A 12,623-nucleotide genomic window follows, 5' to 3' on the forward strand; every position below is an offset into this window, starting at 1 on the left:
CTGCTATTTTGACTTATGACTTTATAACCAAACTTGATAAAATGTGACTGCGTGTAAGAAAAAAAAGAAGAAAAGTGGGATGGGGAATTCAAATGAAAATACTAATAGTATTATGCTCATTATAAACAAGGAAATTTTTAATGCAGGGAAAATTGAAGAGAATCCACCAAGACCTGAAACTGATGAGGACACTCAGACAAACTTGGAGAGTTTCACCAGAACAGCACCTGGAGGTGCATTTGTGGTTTCAAATGTTTCAAAACTTCCCTTACCTGACCTCTACCCACCAAGTTAAATCACAGACCTTGAAGCCACACCTGATGGGGATGAGACCAGAATAACATGGACAGCATCAGGAGATGATTTTGATGTTGGAAAAGGTAAGGATGAAGTTCATACAGTATTGATTAAGTGAAAGGTACTCGTTGCAAAAGCAAGGGTAAATGGGTGGGTAAGAGGAAAATAATTTTTAACTGATAGCTCAGAAAAGTATTAATTTTATTATCTCATGTTCTGAATCATAAATGTGACACATTTTAACATGCCGCCACTTTTCATGCAGAGAAGGTAGCATTTGGCAGAATTCAGCTTTTATGGAAAACTAAATATGGCTTTGGATATAAGCTTGCATTCTAAATATTTTTGAGGAGAATTAATAAAAAGGAATTTTAAATGGATGCTCCAGTTCCTACATCATTTGTAACTTTTTTTTCCTTAGTTCAACAGTATATCATAAGAATAAGTGGAAGCATCCTGGATCTAAGGGATAATTTTGATGATGCTCTGCAAGTAAACACTACTGATCTGTTGCCAAACGAGGCCAACTCCAAGGCAACCTTTGCATTCAAACCAGGAAATATCTCAGAAGAAAATGAAACCTATGTATTCATTACTATTCAAAGTGTGGATAAGAGCAATTTGACATCAAAAGTATCCAACATTGCACAAATAGCTTTGTTTATTCCTCAAGCAGATCCCAGTGCTGGTGAAAGTCATCCAAATCTCAGAGTTAACATTTCTACCTTGGTATTGTCAGTGGTTGGATGTGTTGCAATTGTTAGTGTTATTTTAAGTGCCACTATTTGTATTTTAAAGAAGAAAAGAAATGCAATTAGAGCAAGGACTGGATTTTAATAAAATAAACAAAATTGAAGGATACTGTGAATTTTTAAATTCTTCTGTGGATCATTAGCTCATGAAAATAATTTTAAGAAGTCTAAAACGATTAAATACAAATACCCAGAGATAATTGAAACTGTAAGTCAATATTAAAAGTATAATTTTATTTACTCATTGTTTCATTTATCATACACAGTGATAAATAAAACTTTTTTCTTCTTGCTATCTGGTTGTATGTTACTTCATACAAAAGTTTTCTGGAATAATATTTCAAACTTCATCAAAATGTTAAAGTTGTCTATGTGAATAGTAAAACTACAAGTGTAAGAAAGCAAAGGAGCTCCAATTTACATTTCAAAACAGTTCTCTGGTTTCTGTGTGTGAAGGGGATCTGCAGTACATGAAAGGAAATATCATCCAGTGAGAAAGCTATAGCAGTTGTCCTGGGTCTGAAATGATTTTAGCTTAGAGGAGATGGATGGGGAAAAGTGGACACACTAAAAATAAAATTAAGTGGAATAGGGAAGATATGGTCATGGATTGTATGAGAGAGATAAAGGGGAATGAATATGAGGATGAATCCTAAATTTCTAACTGAAACTATGGATGAATGGAAATGCCATTTACTGAGATGGGGAAGAGTCAGGAAAAGAGGATTTTAATAGAAGGAATAAAGAGCTGAGTTTGAACGTTTACATTTAGGGAGCCTGTGAATAAATGTCAACTAGCATTATGACATTGGCAATTGAATCCAAAGGCCTGGAGTCCAAAATTAGTTGTTAAATAGAGATATACATTTCATGGTTGTCAGGATATAGATGGCATTAAAGCCACAGTAATGAATTAGATCTATTAAAGAGAGAGTGTAGATTGAAAAGAGCAGATTTAAGTGGCAGGCCATGGCCATACCTACACAGACCCTAACAATGCAAAAAAAAAAAAAAGGGAACATAGAACTATGGCCTACTCTGGTGCTGAAAGAATTTGGTTTCATGAGAGTAGGTAGACCTTTGAGTCCAAGTTTATTGGCTTATGGTTTCTTTTTCTTCTAATTAAAGTTTTTCTCATGTTGCAAAGGGAATTTTACCACCAAAATTCAACTCCCTGAGGAACTGGAGAGACACTGAAGATGATCACCCATCATTTGCATCCTTATCTCATTCAGCTTTGGTAGGAGTTACTCGCTGATTTGGAAGTAAACCAAAATGAAAGCCAAGTAAGGTGAGCCTGGGGTCATCCTTAGCAATCTTTAAACATAGATCAGACTTTGACCTGGCATAATTAATTTGGTCTGAGTGGCAGGATTGACAAGAAGGGTATTGCAGTTTAAATGAGAAGTGCAGAGAATCTAAAATCAGAGGAAAGTTGGAAGCCCTTAATCAGTGGGATGCTCTGATTTACTCTCATGGCATTCAGTGGAACATGAGCTCTGTATTTAGGCATTTGGGGACTGGGCTGCTGAGGCAGAAAATCTGTTGGCACTCTGTTCCTCAAGTGAGCTGGCACCAACTCAACCAGTGCTAATAGTTCTGGATACACAGGTAAATGTGGAGGAGGTTTGGGAGGTGGTACGTGTAGGACACTTGACCTATTACAAAGAAGATGATAAAAGCCTGAAATTCTGTGTAGGCAATAGATATACTATATGAGTCAGCCTTTCTTTGTGTCCTTCCTATCTGCCCACCCCACAGCTCTGCAAGCAAGGCTTATGAGCCTGGTTACTTCCTTCCCAATGTTCCAGTGCAGTAGCTAAGCTCTAGTAGGTCCCAGTACTGGGCTATCCCTTCTTAGGACAGAGACTGATGGAGCTCTATGCCCAGGTCTGCATCAAGGAGCTAACTGTGAATTATTAATAATCATAAAAATAAAATGAATGGCTACCATTGGTGTAGTTAAGATTACCAACATATCTTGTGGGACCCAGTGTAAAATGAGAATGAGGGGGGCCTCAGTTCAAAAAATATTGTAATTATGAATTTCAAGATGGCAACAACAAAGCATTAAACCAAGTGCAGGGCCTTCTAAGCATAGGGCTCTGTGCAAGTACATACATAGGTCTTATGTCTACTGAACCAGCTCTGGCTATAGTCCATGATAAACTAGTAATAAAACATGTAATGTGGAATCTCTGCATGAACTTTCCATTACAGCCATACAGCAACATTCATGGTCTAATAGTTAATGCAGTTAATCACAAAAAAGTACCAGGTTTGGAAAGGGAACCTTAGGACCATTACCTCTGGCAGGGGATCTAGCTACAGAAAATAAATATACGTTTTCCCAAGTAAAGGAAAAGAGGCAGCCCTATGTGGGAGAGGGCAGCCTTTGTACCAACCTCAGAGTCTCAAATGACTTCAGGGTTTCTGAATGGAAAAAAAGCGACCAACTGACTGCTGCCCCTGGACGTGGCAGTCAGCAGTGTCACAAAAGTGTCCTTCACCTGCCTGCAGGAGTCTGCCCAAAGCCATAATACTGAGGGGTGGTATACATTCACAATCCCTCCTGCCCAGCTAGAACTAAGGGAACTACCTTTCTGTGCTTCTACTTCATGCTACTAATGACAGCTGGTGTTGCAGGTCAGAGTGACCTAATAGAGCACGCGCAGACGGTGGGACCCCAACCATAGTTGTAACAGGGAAGAGCCAAATCTGACTACATGCTGGATCTGTTTCTTTTACTTTACCCTTGCTTTCCGCTGCTTTTGTTCACTATAAGGATACTGTCTATACATAATGGCCTGCCTCTGGGAACGCTGCCCCTCTGCCTGAATGTTAAACCAAAGTGCCTTTGTTCAGGGAAACATCCGGACCCTGTCCACCTGTGGATGGCTGCAAGAAAGAAGAAATTAACACATCCCCTCCCAGAGGCTGGCCATTCCAGGTGATATTTGCAAAACTTATGGCCTTTTTACTTCACTTCCTCATCTCTTCCCCTTCTCTGTGCTATAAAAAAAACTGGCATCCAAAGCCCGATACGATGGTTATTTTGAGACTTTAGTCTGCCATCTTCTCTGTCTGCCAGCTTACCAAATAAAGTTGTATTCCTTGCCTCAACACCTCGTCTCTGATTTATTGGCCTGTTGTGAGGAGAGCAGAGTATGTTTGGACTTGGTAACATAGTGCCTGATGAACACTCACCATGACAGCAGCCTAAAATGGGACACAGAAAAGCACGTCTTGAGTTAACATTAAAGTGAGTTAGGCCTATGGCAGGCCAAACAGAAAAGTATGGTAGTTAGTCTCCAAAACTAGCTTTGGAGTTTGGAAACTTTGTGTTTTCAAAGATTCACAAGTCCTGTTATTCATGCCTTTGTGTAGTCCCTTCACAAATTGGGTCTGGGCTAGACCAATGACTCGCTTTAATTAGTAGGATGTAGCAGGAATTATGAAAGCTTCCATTTTTGTGTTCTTGGGAGCCCATGTGTAAAACCCACCTACGCTGATGAAGAGGTTCTGATATGCACAAAGAAATGAACCTAACTATCTCTGATTCCAAGTCAAGCCTCTAGGTGATTTCATTCATGGATACCAGACTTCAAGTAAGACCAGCAGAAAAGCCATCTAGCTTAGCCCAGTCAACCCACAATATCATGAAAATAATAAAATGGTTGTTTCAAGCCAGTACGTTTTGGGATAGTTTGGTACACATTAATAGATAACTAAAACAACCAATAATGATATTAGTCAGAGTTCCATCAAGGACACAGAACTACTATGAATATTACAGAGTAGGGAATTTATTACAAGGGTTAACTGGGGAAGTAGCTGAAGAAAGAGTTGAAGAGTCAAGAAGCACTGAAGCACTGGAGTTAGTTTTTGGTGTTGAATGTTAGAAGCTAAGCAAGGCCAGGGACTAGAGTGGGACCATGAGGGCGCTGATGTAAAAGTCTGTGGTAGCCTGTGGCCCCTGCACAGCTACCACCTCTGTGAGTTTGTTGCTAGATGTCTTGTGGTAAGTCTGGGATCATGATAGGTCAGCAAAGCCAGCAGTCAGGAAAAAGTTGAACATGGAGTAGGGAAGAGTAAGGATGCCAGCCCACCTCCGCTGGTTTTATTTCTTACTGCCTCCTATCACCCCTTCCTTCAGACAGTTATGGCTGTTGGTTTACTTCTGCCTTCCAAATTTCAAACAAATATCTCTTTTGACCAACTCTAACCAAAGTCTTGTGGTTTCTGGGAAATGAACTTCAATTTTCTCCATGTTGCCTCAGCAAGGCCAGTTGAAACAAGGAAGTATGCAATGATGACAACTGTGGAATAGCAAAGAATTTCCTTATGTGGAAGAGTGTGGACCCTGCCTTAGACAAATAATAAATAAATAATAAAATAAAATTTATAAATAATAAAATAGAAATAACTATATAATAATTATAAATAACAAATAAATTAGCTTAATTTAATTTAAAAACAAATAATTTTAAAAGAAAGAAAGCAGGAAGCTGTAAGCTCCTTTGACTTTGTGGATTACTCACTCAGTACTGGCTGCATTGAATAGAGAACGCAGACACTCAGAGGCAACCATTTAATATAACAACATAGAGTTACAAATGACCTTAATAAGAGTAATCATGGTAAAGAAATAATGTGGTGTGAATAAATAGAGAAAGAATGTACACAAAATTCAAGAATCTTGATTATGAAATAGAGCATAGAGAAGGAATAGAAATTGGAAGAATATATGATTAAGAAAGGTTTAATTTGTAGAATAAGGAAAGGTTAGATTTGATTATAAATATTTTAAAATATTTGATATTTTAAGCTACATATATGTAAAAATGATAAAAAAAATTTTTTTCTAATTGTTAATTTTTTGGAGGCAGACTTTGGTATAGAATTAAACCTTAGTTTTCTCTTCTGTAAAAATGTGATACTAATAATCACCTCCAAGAGTTGTGTGAATCCCATTAGAAAGTGGCAGGTGTGTGGGCCCACACCTGAATGTAGCGTTCAATTCATAGCAGCTCTCACGCTGAGAAGCTTTGTACTATTGTACCCCAAGCTCAGGGATCTTAGCACTGAGGGCCACCTGTCAATCAGTCAGTCAGTCAGTTTATTAAGCTTCTGCTATTTGCCGTCACTCTGCATTAAGGTGCTGTGGAAAAGTAGTGAATTAAAAAGACATTCTTAATCCATGGAGGTTAAAGCCTAGCAAAAAGACAAATATTAAATTACAAGATATAAATAATTACAAGTTTTCAAAGTGGTCTGAAGCATCAAGTCACTGAGATTCATCAACCCCATTGCAAATAAAATCCTCACCCATCCACCCACTGACCTTTCATTTATGTACAGATTCCCCAGGAGCACACTGTTTTTGCCTTGAACATGTGAATTTTGCTATTGAAACAGGATACAATTTAGTACTCACCCAGATTCCACTTTCAGTTATGATGGCGCAAATCTGAGAACAAAAGGTACTATGTACCCCAGATTCCAAACTTAGAATACTGCAAGCCATATCTCTTTATAGCAAGTGAGAGGTTCTAGGTCATCCAAAGCTATAGTTCACCACCCACCAATTCCATTACACTAACCAGTCCCATTATAAGAAGAGGACTAGGAGAGAGAGAAAGGAGTTGTCCTTTGGGGGAAGTGCAGTGTTCAAAAAGAATACTCCAAAAAAAACAAAAACAAAAACAAAAAACAAAAAGGATACTCCTGAATAAAGTGTAAATCTCAGGAAGCCACAAAGTCAGGAGCTAGTAATCCTCTCACACCAACATTGCTGAACCACTGGATGGGCAGAGCCCTGATGCTGCTAACATGGAAGAAATAGGCAGGAGAGAGGTGGGGAAGACAGATTTTCTAGTGGGACCACCATCATGCACTGAGGATTTCATGCATGTTTGATACATTAAGAAGTGTAGAGTTTCTTACTGATTGAGTAGAATTGTAGAATGTGACTGGGCTTAATCCGCTTGGGATCTCTCAAGCCAAAAGACTGTGTAAAGAGAAGAGCTTTACAGGACCCATCTAAGAACCTGTTAGGGAACAACTTTTGGGCACCTACCACTGACTGACATCTGAAACTACACAATAGCAGAACCGGCTTATGAGGAGATATTAGCCTCTCCTATTTCTCCTCCCCAAGACACAAGCAGAAAAACCCTAAGAAAAGGGAGAAGCAGTCAATTGAAACTGAGGCTGTATACTCCTTTCTCCCCTATTTTAAGTCAGAGACATAAGTCTGGCCTGAGTTAGAGGAAGGGAGAGAGGAAATCTGAAGACACATGTCTTAAAAGACACATGTCTTAAAATGAATAGGATTGGGTGTTAACCATCAAAAAAACAAAACTTTTCAAATACTCAAAACTGACAATACTAATAGAATTGGACTATGATGTCAGTAATAGAAATTGGGACCTGATGAGATAGGGGAAACACTAGAACATAGATACTGAAAAACATTATTTTTTCATGCTTATATCCCAAAGAGATAACACTGCTCAGTAAATTGATTTCATAGTGATCACAGTGAACAATATTGTTGCACAAATTTATGGTGACAAACCAACTGATATCCAGCTCCATTCTCTAGACAGCAAACTCCTGCTGTCTTCCCACTTCCTTCCCTCCTGTAGATAACACCTGTGTTCACCTCCCCATCATCCATTCTCGCTTCTGCAAGAAGAGGTCCAGTCATTTTCCATGCTGGATTTCTTGGCAAGTCTTCGACTTAATGTCCAATCAGCCCTCCTACCATCACCCTCTACTTCTGGTGCCAAGTACAGCTTCTTCCCTTGGACTACCTGCATTTCCCTTCATTTCTGTCTTCTGTTTCCACATAACCCTAAATCTTATCTAGGACCACCATATACACAACTCTAAAAGGATCCATTCAAATAATTTCTTATATGAATGGCACTCCTGGAGTTTCACAAAGCACAGTCTGTATATCTTCATGCAGTAGTCCTACTCTTAGAGCTGACATATGAAAAAAGTAAGTATTCATTACAAATCACTTTATATTGTTCCATAAACCAGAAAGTTGTCTTAAAGCTTTTGTAGCTACAATAGCATTTTAGTAAAACACGTAGTCAAATTATATTTGTTGCTAATTAATTTTTTGATTTATGATCCCAGTACCTTGTATTGTTCAATAATCTGTATGATGATCAGCACATTAATACCTGTTATGTTTGACCTCATGAGGAATGTAAGCAAAGTGCTACACAAGTGCTATCTGTTGTCACATGGTTATCAGGAAATAAGAGTGGCTTTCACATGAAATTGGTCTAGAGACATATGAGAAATTAAAAAGTAGGAGTTTGGTGGTATTGAAACTAGAGCCATCCCTTACTCCATAATTTGAAGCTCTGGTTAGATTTAGAACTAACAACTATCAAAATCTTCTGCTTTTATTAAAAACAGGCACACACAGCATCTCAAATATACCTAGAACCTTATCAGGCTTCTTCATAGAGCAATTCATTGCTCTCCAGATTCCAGAGTCTAATAATACTATAACAAAGAAAGCCCGCTATTGAATTTCAGTTCCACCTCCACCCTCTGCCTCATCACCATGAACATCACACACACACACACACACACACACACACACACACACACACATTTTGAGCCAACATGGGAAATGTGGGTAGCTTAGAAAGCTGTTTGGATATAGATTTGTCAATTTTGGTCAGGAAACGAAATAATTCTATAAAACTGAACTATCCTCTTCACCCATACCTCCTTCTGAATTTCTTATCTCAGAGAAAGAAAAATATTTCACCACCCAGTCATTCAAATCAGAGACCAGGAGACCATCCCTTGGCCCTACAATTCCCTCACACTTTGTATTCAATCAGTCAACAAGTCCTGTCACAGAAATCTCCTTAACCTTTGTCTCTCCCCACCTCACCTTCAGTAATGCTGCCTCAGTTCAGCATCCATCATCATCTCCTGGAAAAAGATGCCCCCTACCTGGTCTCTGTCTTGATTCTCCCCTCCCCAATATGCCTACCACACTGCCCCCAAAGTAATGCGCAAAACCAAAATAATTCTTAAACTGTTTTAAAAATAAAGACTAATGCCACAAAGGCAGAGACTATGACTATACATCACTTTTTCCAGGCACCAAGGACAAAAGGACCAAAATATGTGTCAAATGAATGAGTGCCGGGCCTGCCACCATGGGGCCCTTGCCTCCACTTCCCTATCTCTTACTGTACCATCTCACTGTTCTCACACATCTAATCAAAGACTTTCAGTTTCCCAAAAGTCCACACTGTTTTATGTCTTTAGGTCTTTATCAGGAACACCATACCCCTTTCATCCTTGTCCATTTCTAATCCTACCATCTTCAGGCTCCCTTTTCTGCCTTCTGACCATATGCCCCCCTTTCAAAATCCCACCCCTACTGCCTTTCCTGACTGTCTCCCCCACTCTCAGGCAGAATAGAGCACTCTTTCTTTTGTGTCCAACTCTCCACTCTTCATATAGAATCTAACTTCCAAATGCATTTACTTCTTTACATATTTGGCATAAGCCTCCCTAACACCCCTCAACTGTACACTGAGTTCTTTGGAGAACAGAACTGCATCCTGGGAAGAGAGAAAAAAAGAGGAGCGAGGGAAGGATGAAGTAATGAATATTTGAACACACATACAAAGAAACTCTTCCACTCCCTTTCCTTACCCTCTTGCAACCAGTTACCAAATCCTGTCAATTCTGAATGTATCAAAAAGTCCTCCACCTGTCTCTATACTTAGTTCATGTCCCCAGCATCACTCACTTGGACTCCTACATAACCCTTTGCAAAAAGAGCCACTGTGAACCATTGTGTAGGTTGTGCCCTGCCTGAAAGCACCCAGCGTTGTCAGGGGCAAGGAGAGTAGGGGTGAAATACAGTCCAAACTCAGCTCCCAAGATTAAGGTTGAGGGGGCACTACTTGATCATTTCTCTGCCCAGAGGGAACACATTTTTCTAATTCACCAGTTGTTTTTCTAATTCACACAACATATGTGCTAGCAATGCAGCCCTGTTTCAACCATTCTTCACCATACAGCCAGAGTCTTTCTAAAGTACCAGTCTGATGCTTTTACTCTCCTATTTAAAACCTTCTAACGACTCTCCTTTGTACTCAGTGTGAAGTTCAAGCCCCATGATATGACTGATAATGTCTTTCATGTTCCACCTCTGGTTTACCACTCGAGTCACAGTTCTCACACCTCACATTGTACTTGTATATACTGAGCTCCATCCACCTTCTCTGTATCCCCAGGCTACATCTCCATCCCCCTCTCCATCACCCATCCACTTCCACATTCTGCTGTCACATGAATGACCCAGGCTCATCTGACGAGTCTTAGAATAGATATCACTCCCCTGGGAAGCATTCCCTAACTTCTCCAATCCCCCTTCTGACTGGGTTAAATTCCTCTCACATCACCTCATTCTCGCCCCTGGGATAACACTTAACATTTTATGTCTTAATTGACAATTTACTTGTCCCTTATTTCTTTCCAGATGGTGATCTTTTTGAGGGCAGAAAACAATCTCTTATTAACATTATATCCTCTATACCTATCACTATGCTCAGAAAATATTTGTTAAAGGAAAACATGGAATCTGTCTTCTCCAGAGTATCAGTTGTAATGAATCAATCCCAGAGCTGACAAAAGTACAACAAGAGGAACCAGTAGCCACCTTACTCTGTAAGTTTACACTATAGGAAGACAGTGTTATACCTCTGGACAGTAATGCTAAGTCACCCCATCTAATAAAATTATCTTGAATTATATCCTCATTGTTAATGGAATAACAAACTTTGGCTTAACATTTTCTCTTAATTAATCTCCCAACTAGCCTTCATCTTCTATTTAGGTTCATTCAAATTGTTGATATAAATATAGTTCTGCCTAATACCTTCCTCCAACCCCAACTGCTTCTATGACCCCGTTTACACCTGCCCAGGATTTTACTTTAGTCCTTCAAATTAATTTCAAATATTTTAAGGCCCAGACTCATTCAAAAGTAGCTAAAAACGTATTTCACCCTTGAGAAATGCAGCCCCTCTCTACTCTCCTATATCAGCTGGCCGCTCTTCCCATACTCCTACATAAACAGCAATACTGACCCACCCAGCTGCCTGAGGTCAAATGCAGAAGTCATTTTTTCTTTGAAATGCTGTTCCTTATACCTGATTTTTCATCACTGACTCTTTCTTTGCACATCTCTGTTTAAATATCTCTTTGGCTAGGCCATCTCTGTCAACCCAGTCCTAAGCAGCAACTCAGTCACCATCCTATCTTTCGTTTTAAAATTCTCTGTATAGCTTTTATTTATTTTTTTCATTTTTGTACCAAATATTTTCTTTCACATCTTTACTGGAGTATAATTGCTTTACAATGTTGTGTTAGTTTCTGCTGTACAACAAATTGAATCAGCTATATGTATACACATATCCCCATATCCCCTCCCTATTGAGTCTCCCTCCCACCCTCCCTATCTCATCCCTCTAAGTCGTCACAAAGCACTGAGCTGATCTCCCTGTGCTATGCAGCAGCATAGTGGCTTCCCACTAGCCATCCATTTTACATTTGGTAGTGTATATATGTCAGTGCTACTCTCTCACTTCATCCCAGCTTCCCCTCCCCTGCCCAGTGTCCTCAAGTCCATTCTCTACATCTGTGTCTTTATTCCTGCCCTGCCGCTAGGTTCATCAGTGCTGCTTTTTTAGATTCCATATATATGCGTTAGCACACGGTATTTGTTTTTCTCTTTCTGACTTACTTCACTCCGTATGACATACTCTAGGTCCATCCACCTCACTACATATAACTCAGTTTTGTTCCTTTTTATGGCTGAGTAATATTCCATTGTATATATGTGCCACATCTTCTTTATCCATTCATCTGCTGATGGACATTTAGGTTGCTTCCATGTCCTGGCACTATTGTAAATAGTGCTGCAATGAACACTGTGGTACATGTATCTTTTTGAATTATGGTTTTCTCAGGGTATATGCCCAGTAGTGGCAGTGCTGGGTCATATGGTAGTTCTATTTTTAGTTTTTTAAGGAACCTCCATACTGTTCTCTATAGTGGCTGTATCAATTTACATTCCCACCAACAGTGCAGGAGGGTTCCTTTTTCTCCACACCCTCTCCAGCATTTATTGTTTCTAGATTTTTTTTTGATGTGTTCACTTACTTTAATAACACTACATTTACCATGTTATCATCATGGAATGTAAATTCAGGTTAGAGAAGAGAATTTCACAAGTACAACAAAGCATTCTGTAGTATACCAAAGTTTGTATAATGTCTGACCAAACCAGCTTGCTCATAAATCACTTCCATTATAGGCAATTTATTTAGTTTAACATTTATGATTCTTACAGAGAAAATAAACATACTGCACACATTTAAAAAGTGTTTTTCATTTACCCTTGCATTAGCACTTAAAATTCATATTTCTATTTCAAAATGACACAAAAATTATTCTAATATAACAGCAGCAAAATATAATTCTGCAATTACAAAAGAGCTAAATGGGGATCTA

The sequence above is a fragment of the Balaenoptera acutorostrata genome, chromosome 1, assembly GCF_949987535.1.
Source record: "Balaenoptera acutorostrata chromosome 1, mBalAcu1.1, whole genome shotgun sequence".
NCBI lineage: Eukaryota > Metazoa > Chordata > Mammalia > Artiodactyla > Balaenopteridae > Balaenoptera > Balaenoptera acutorostrata.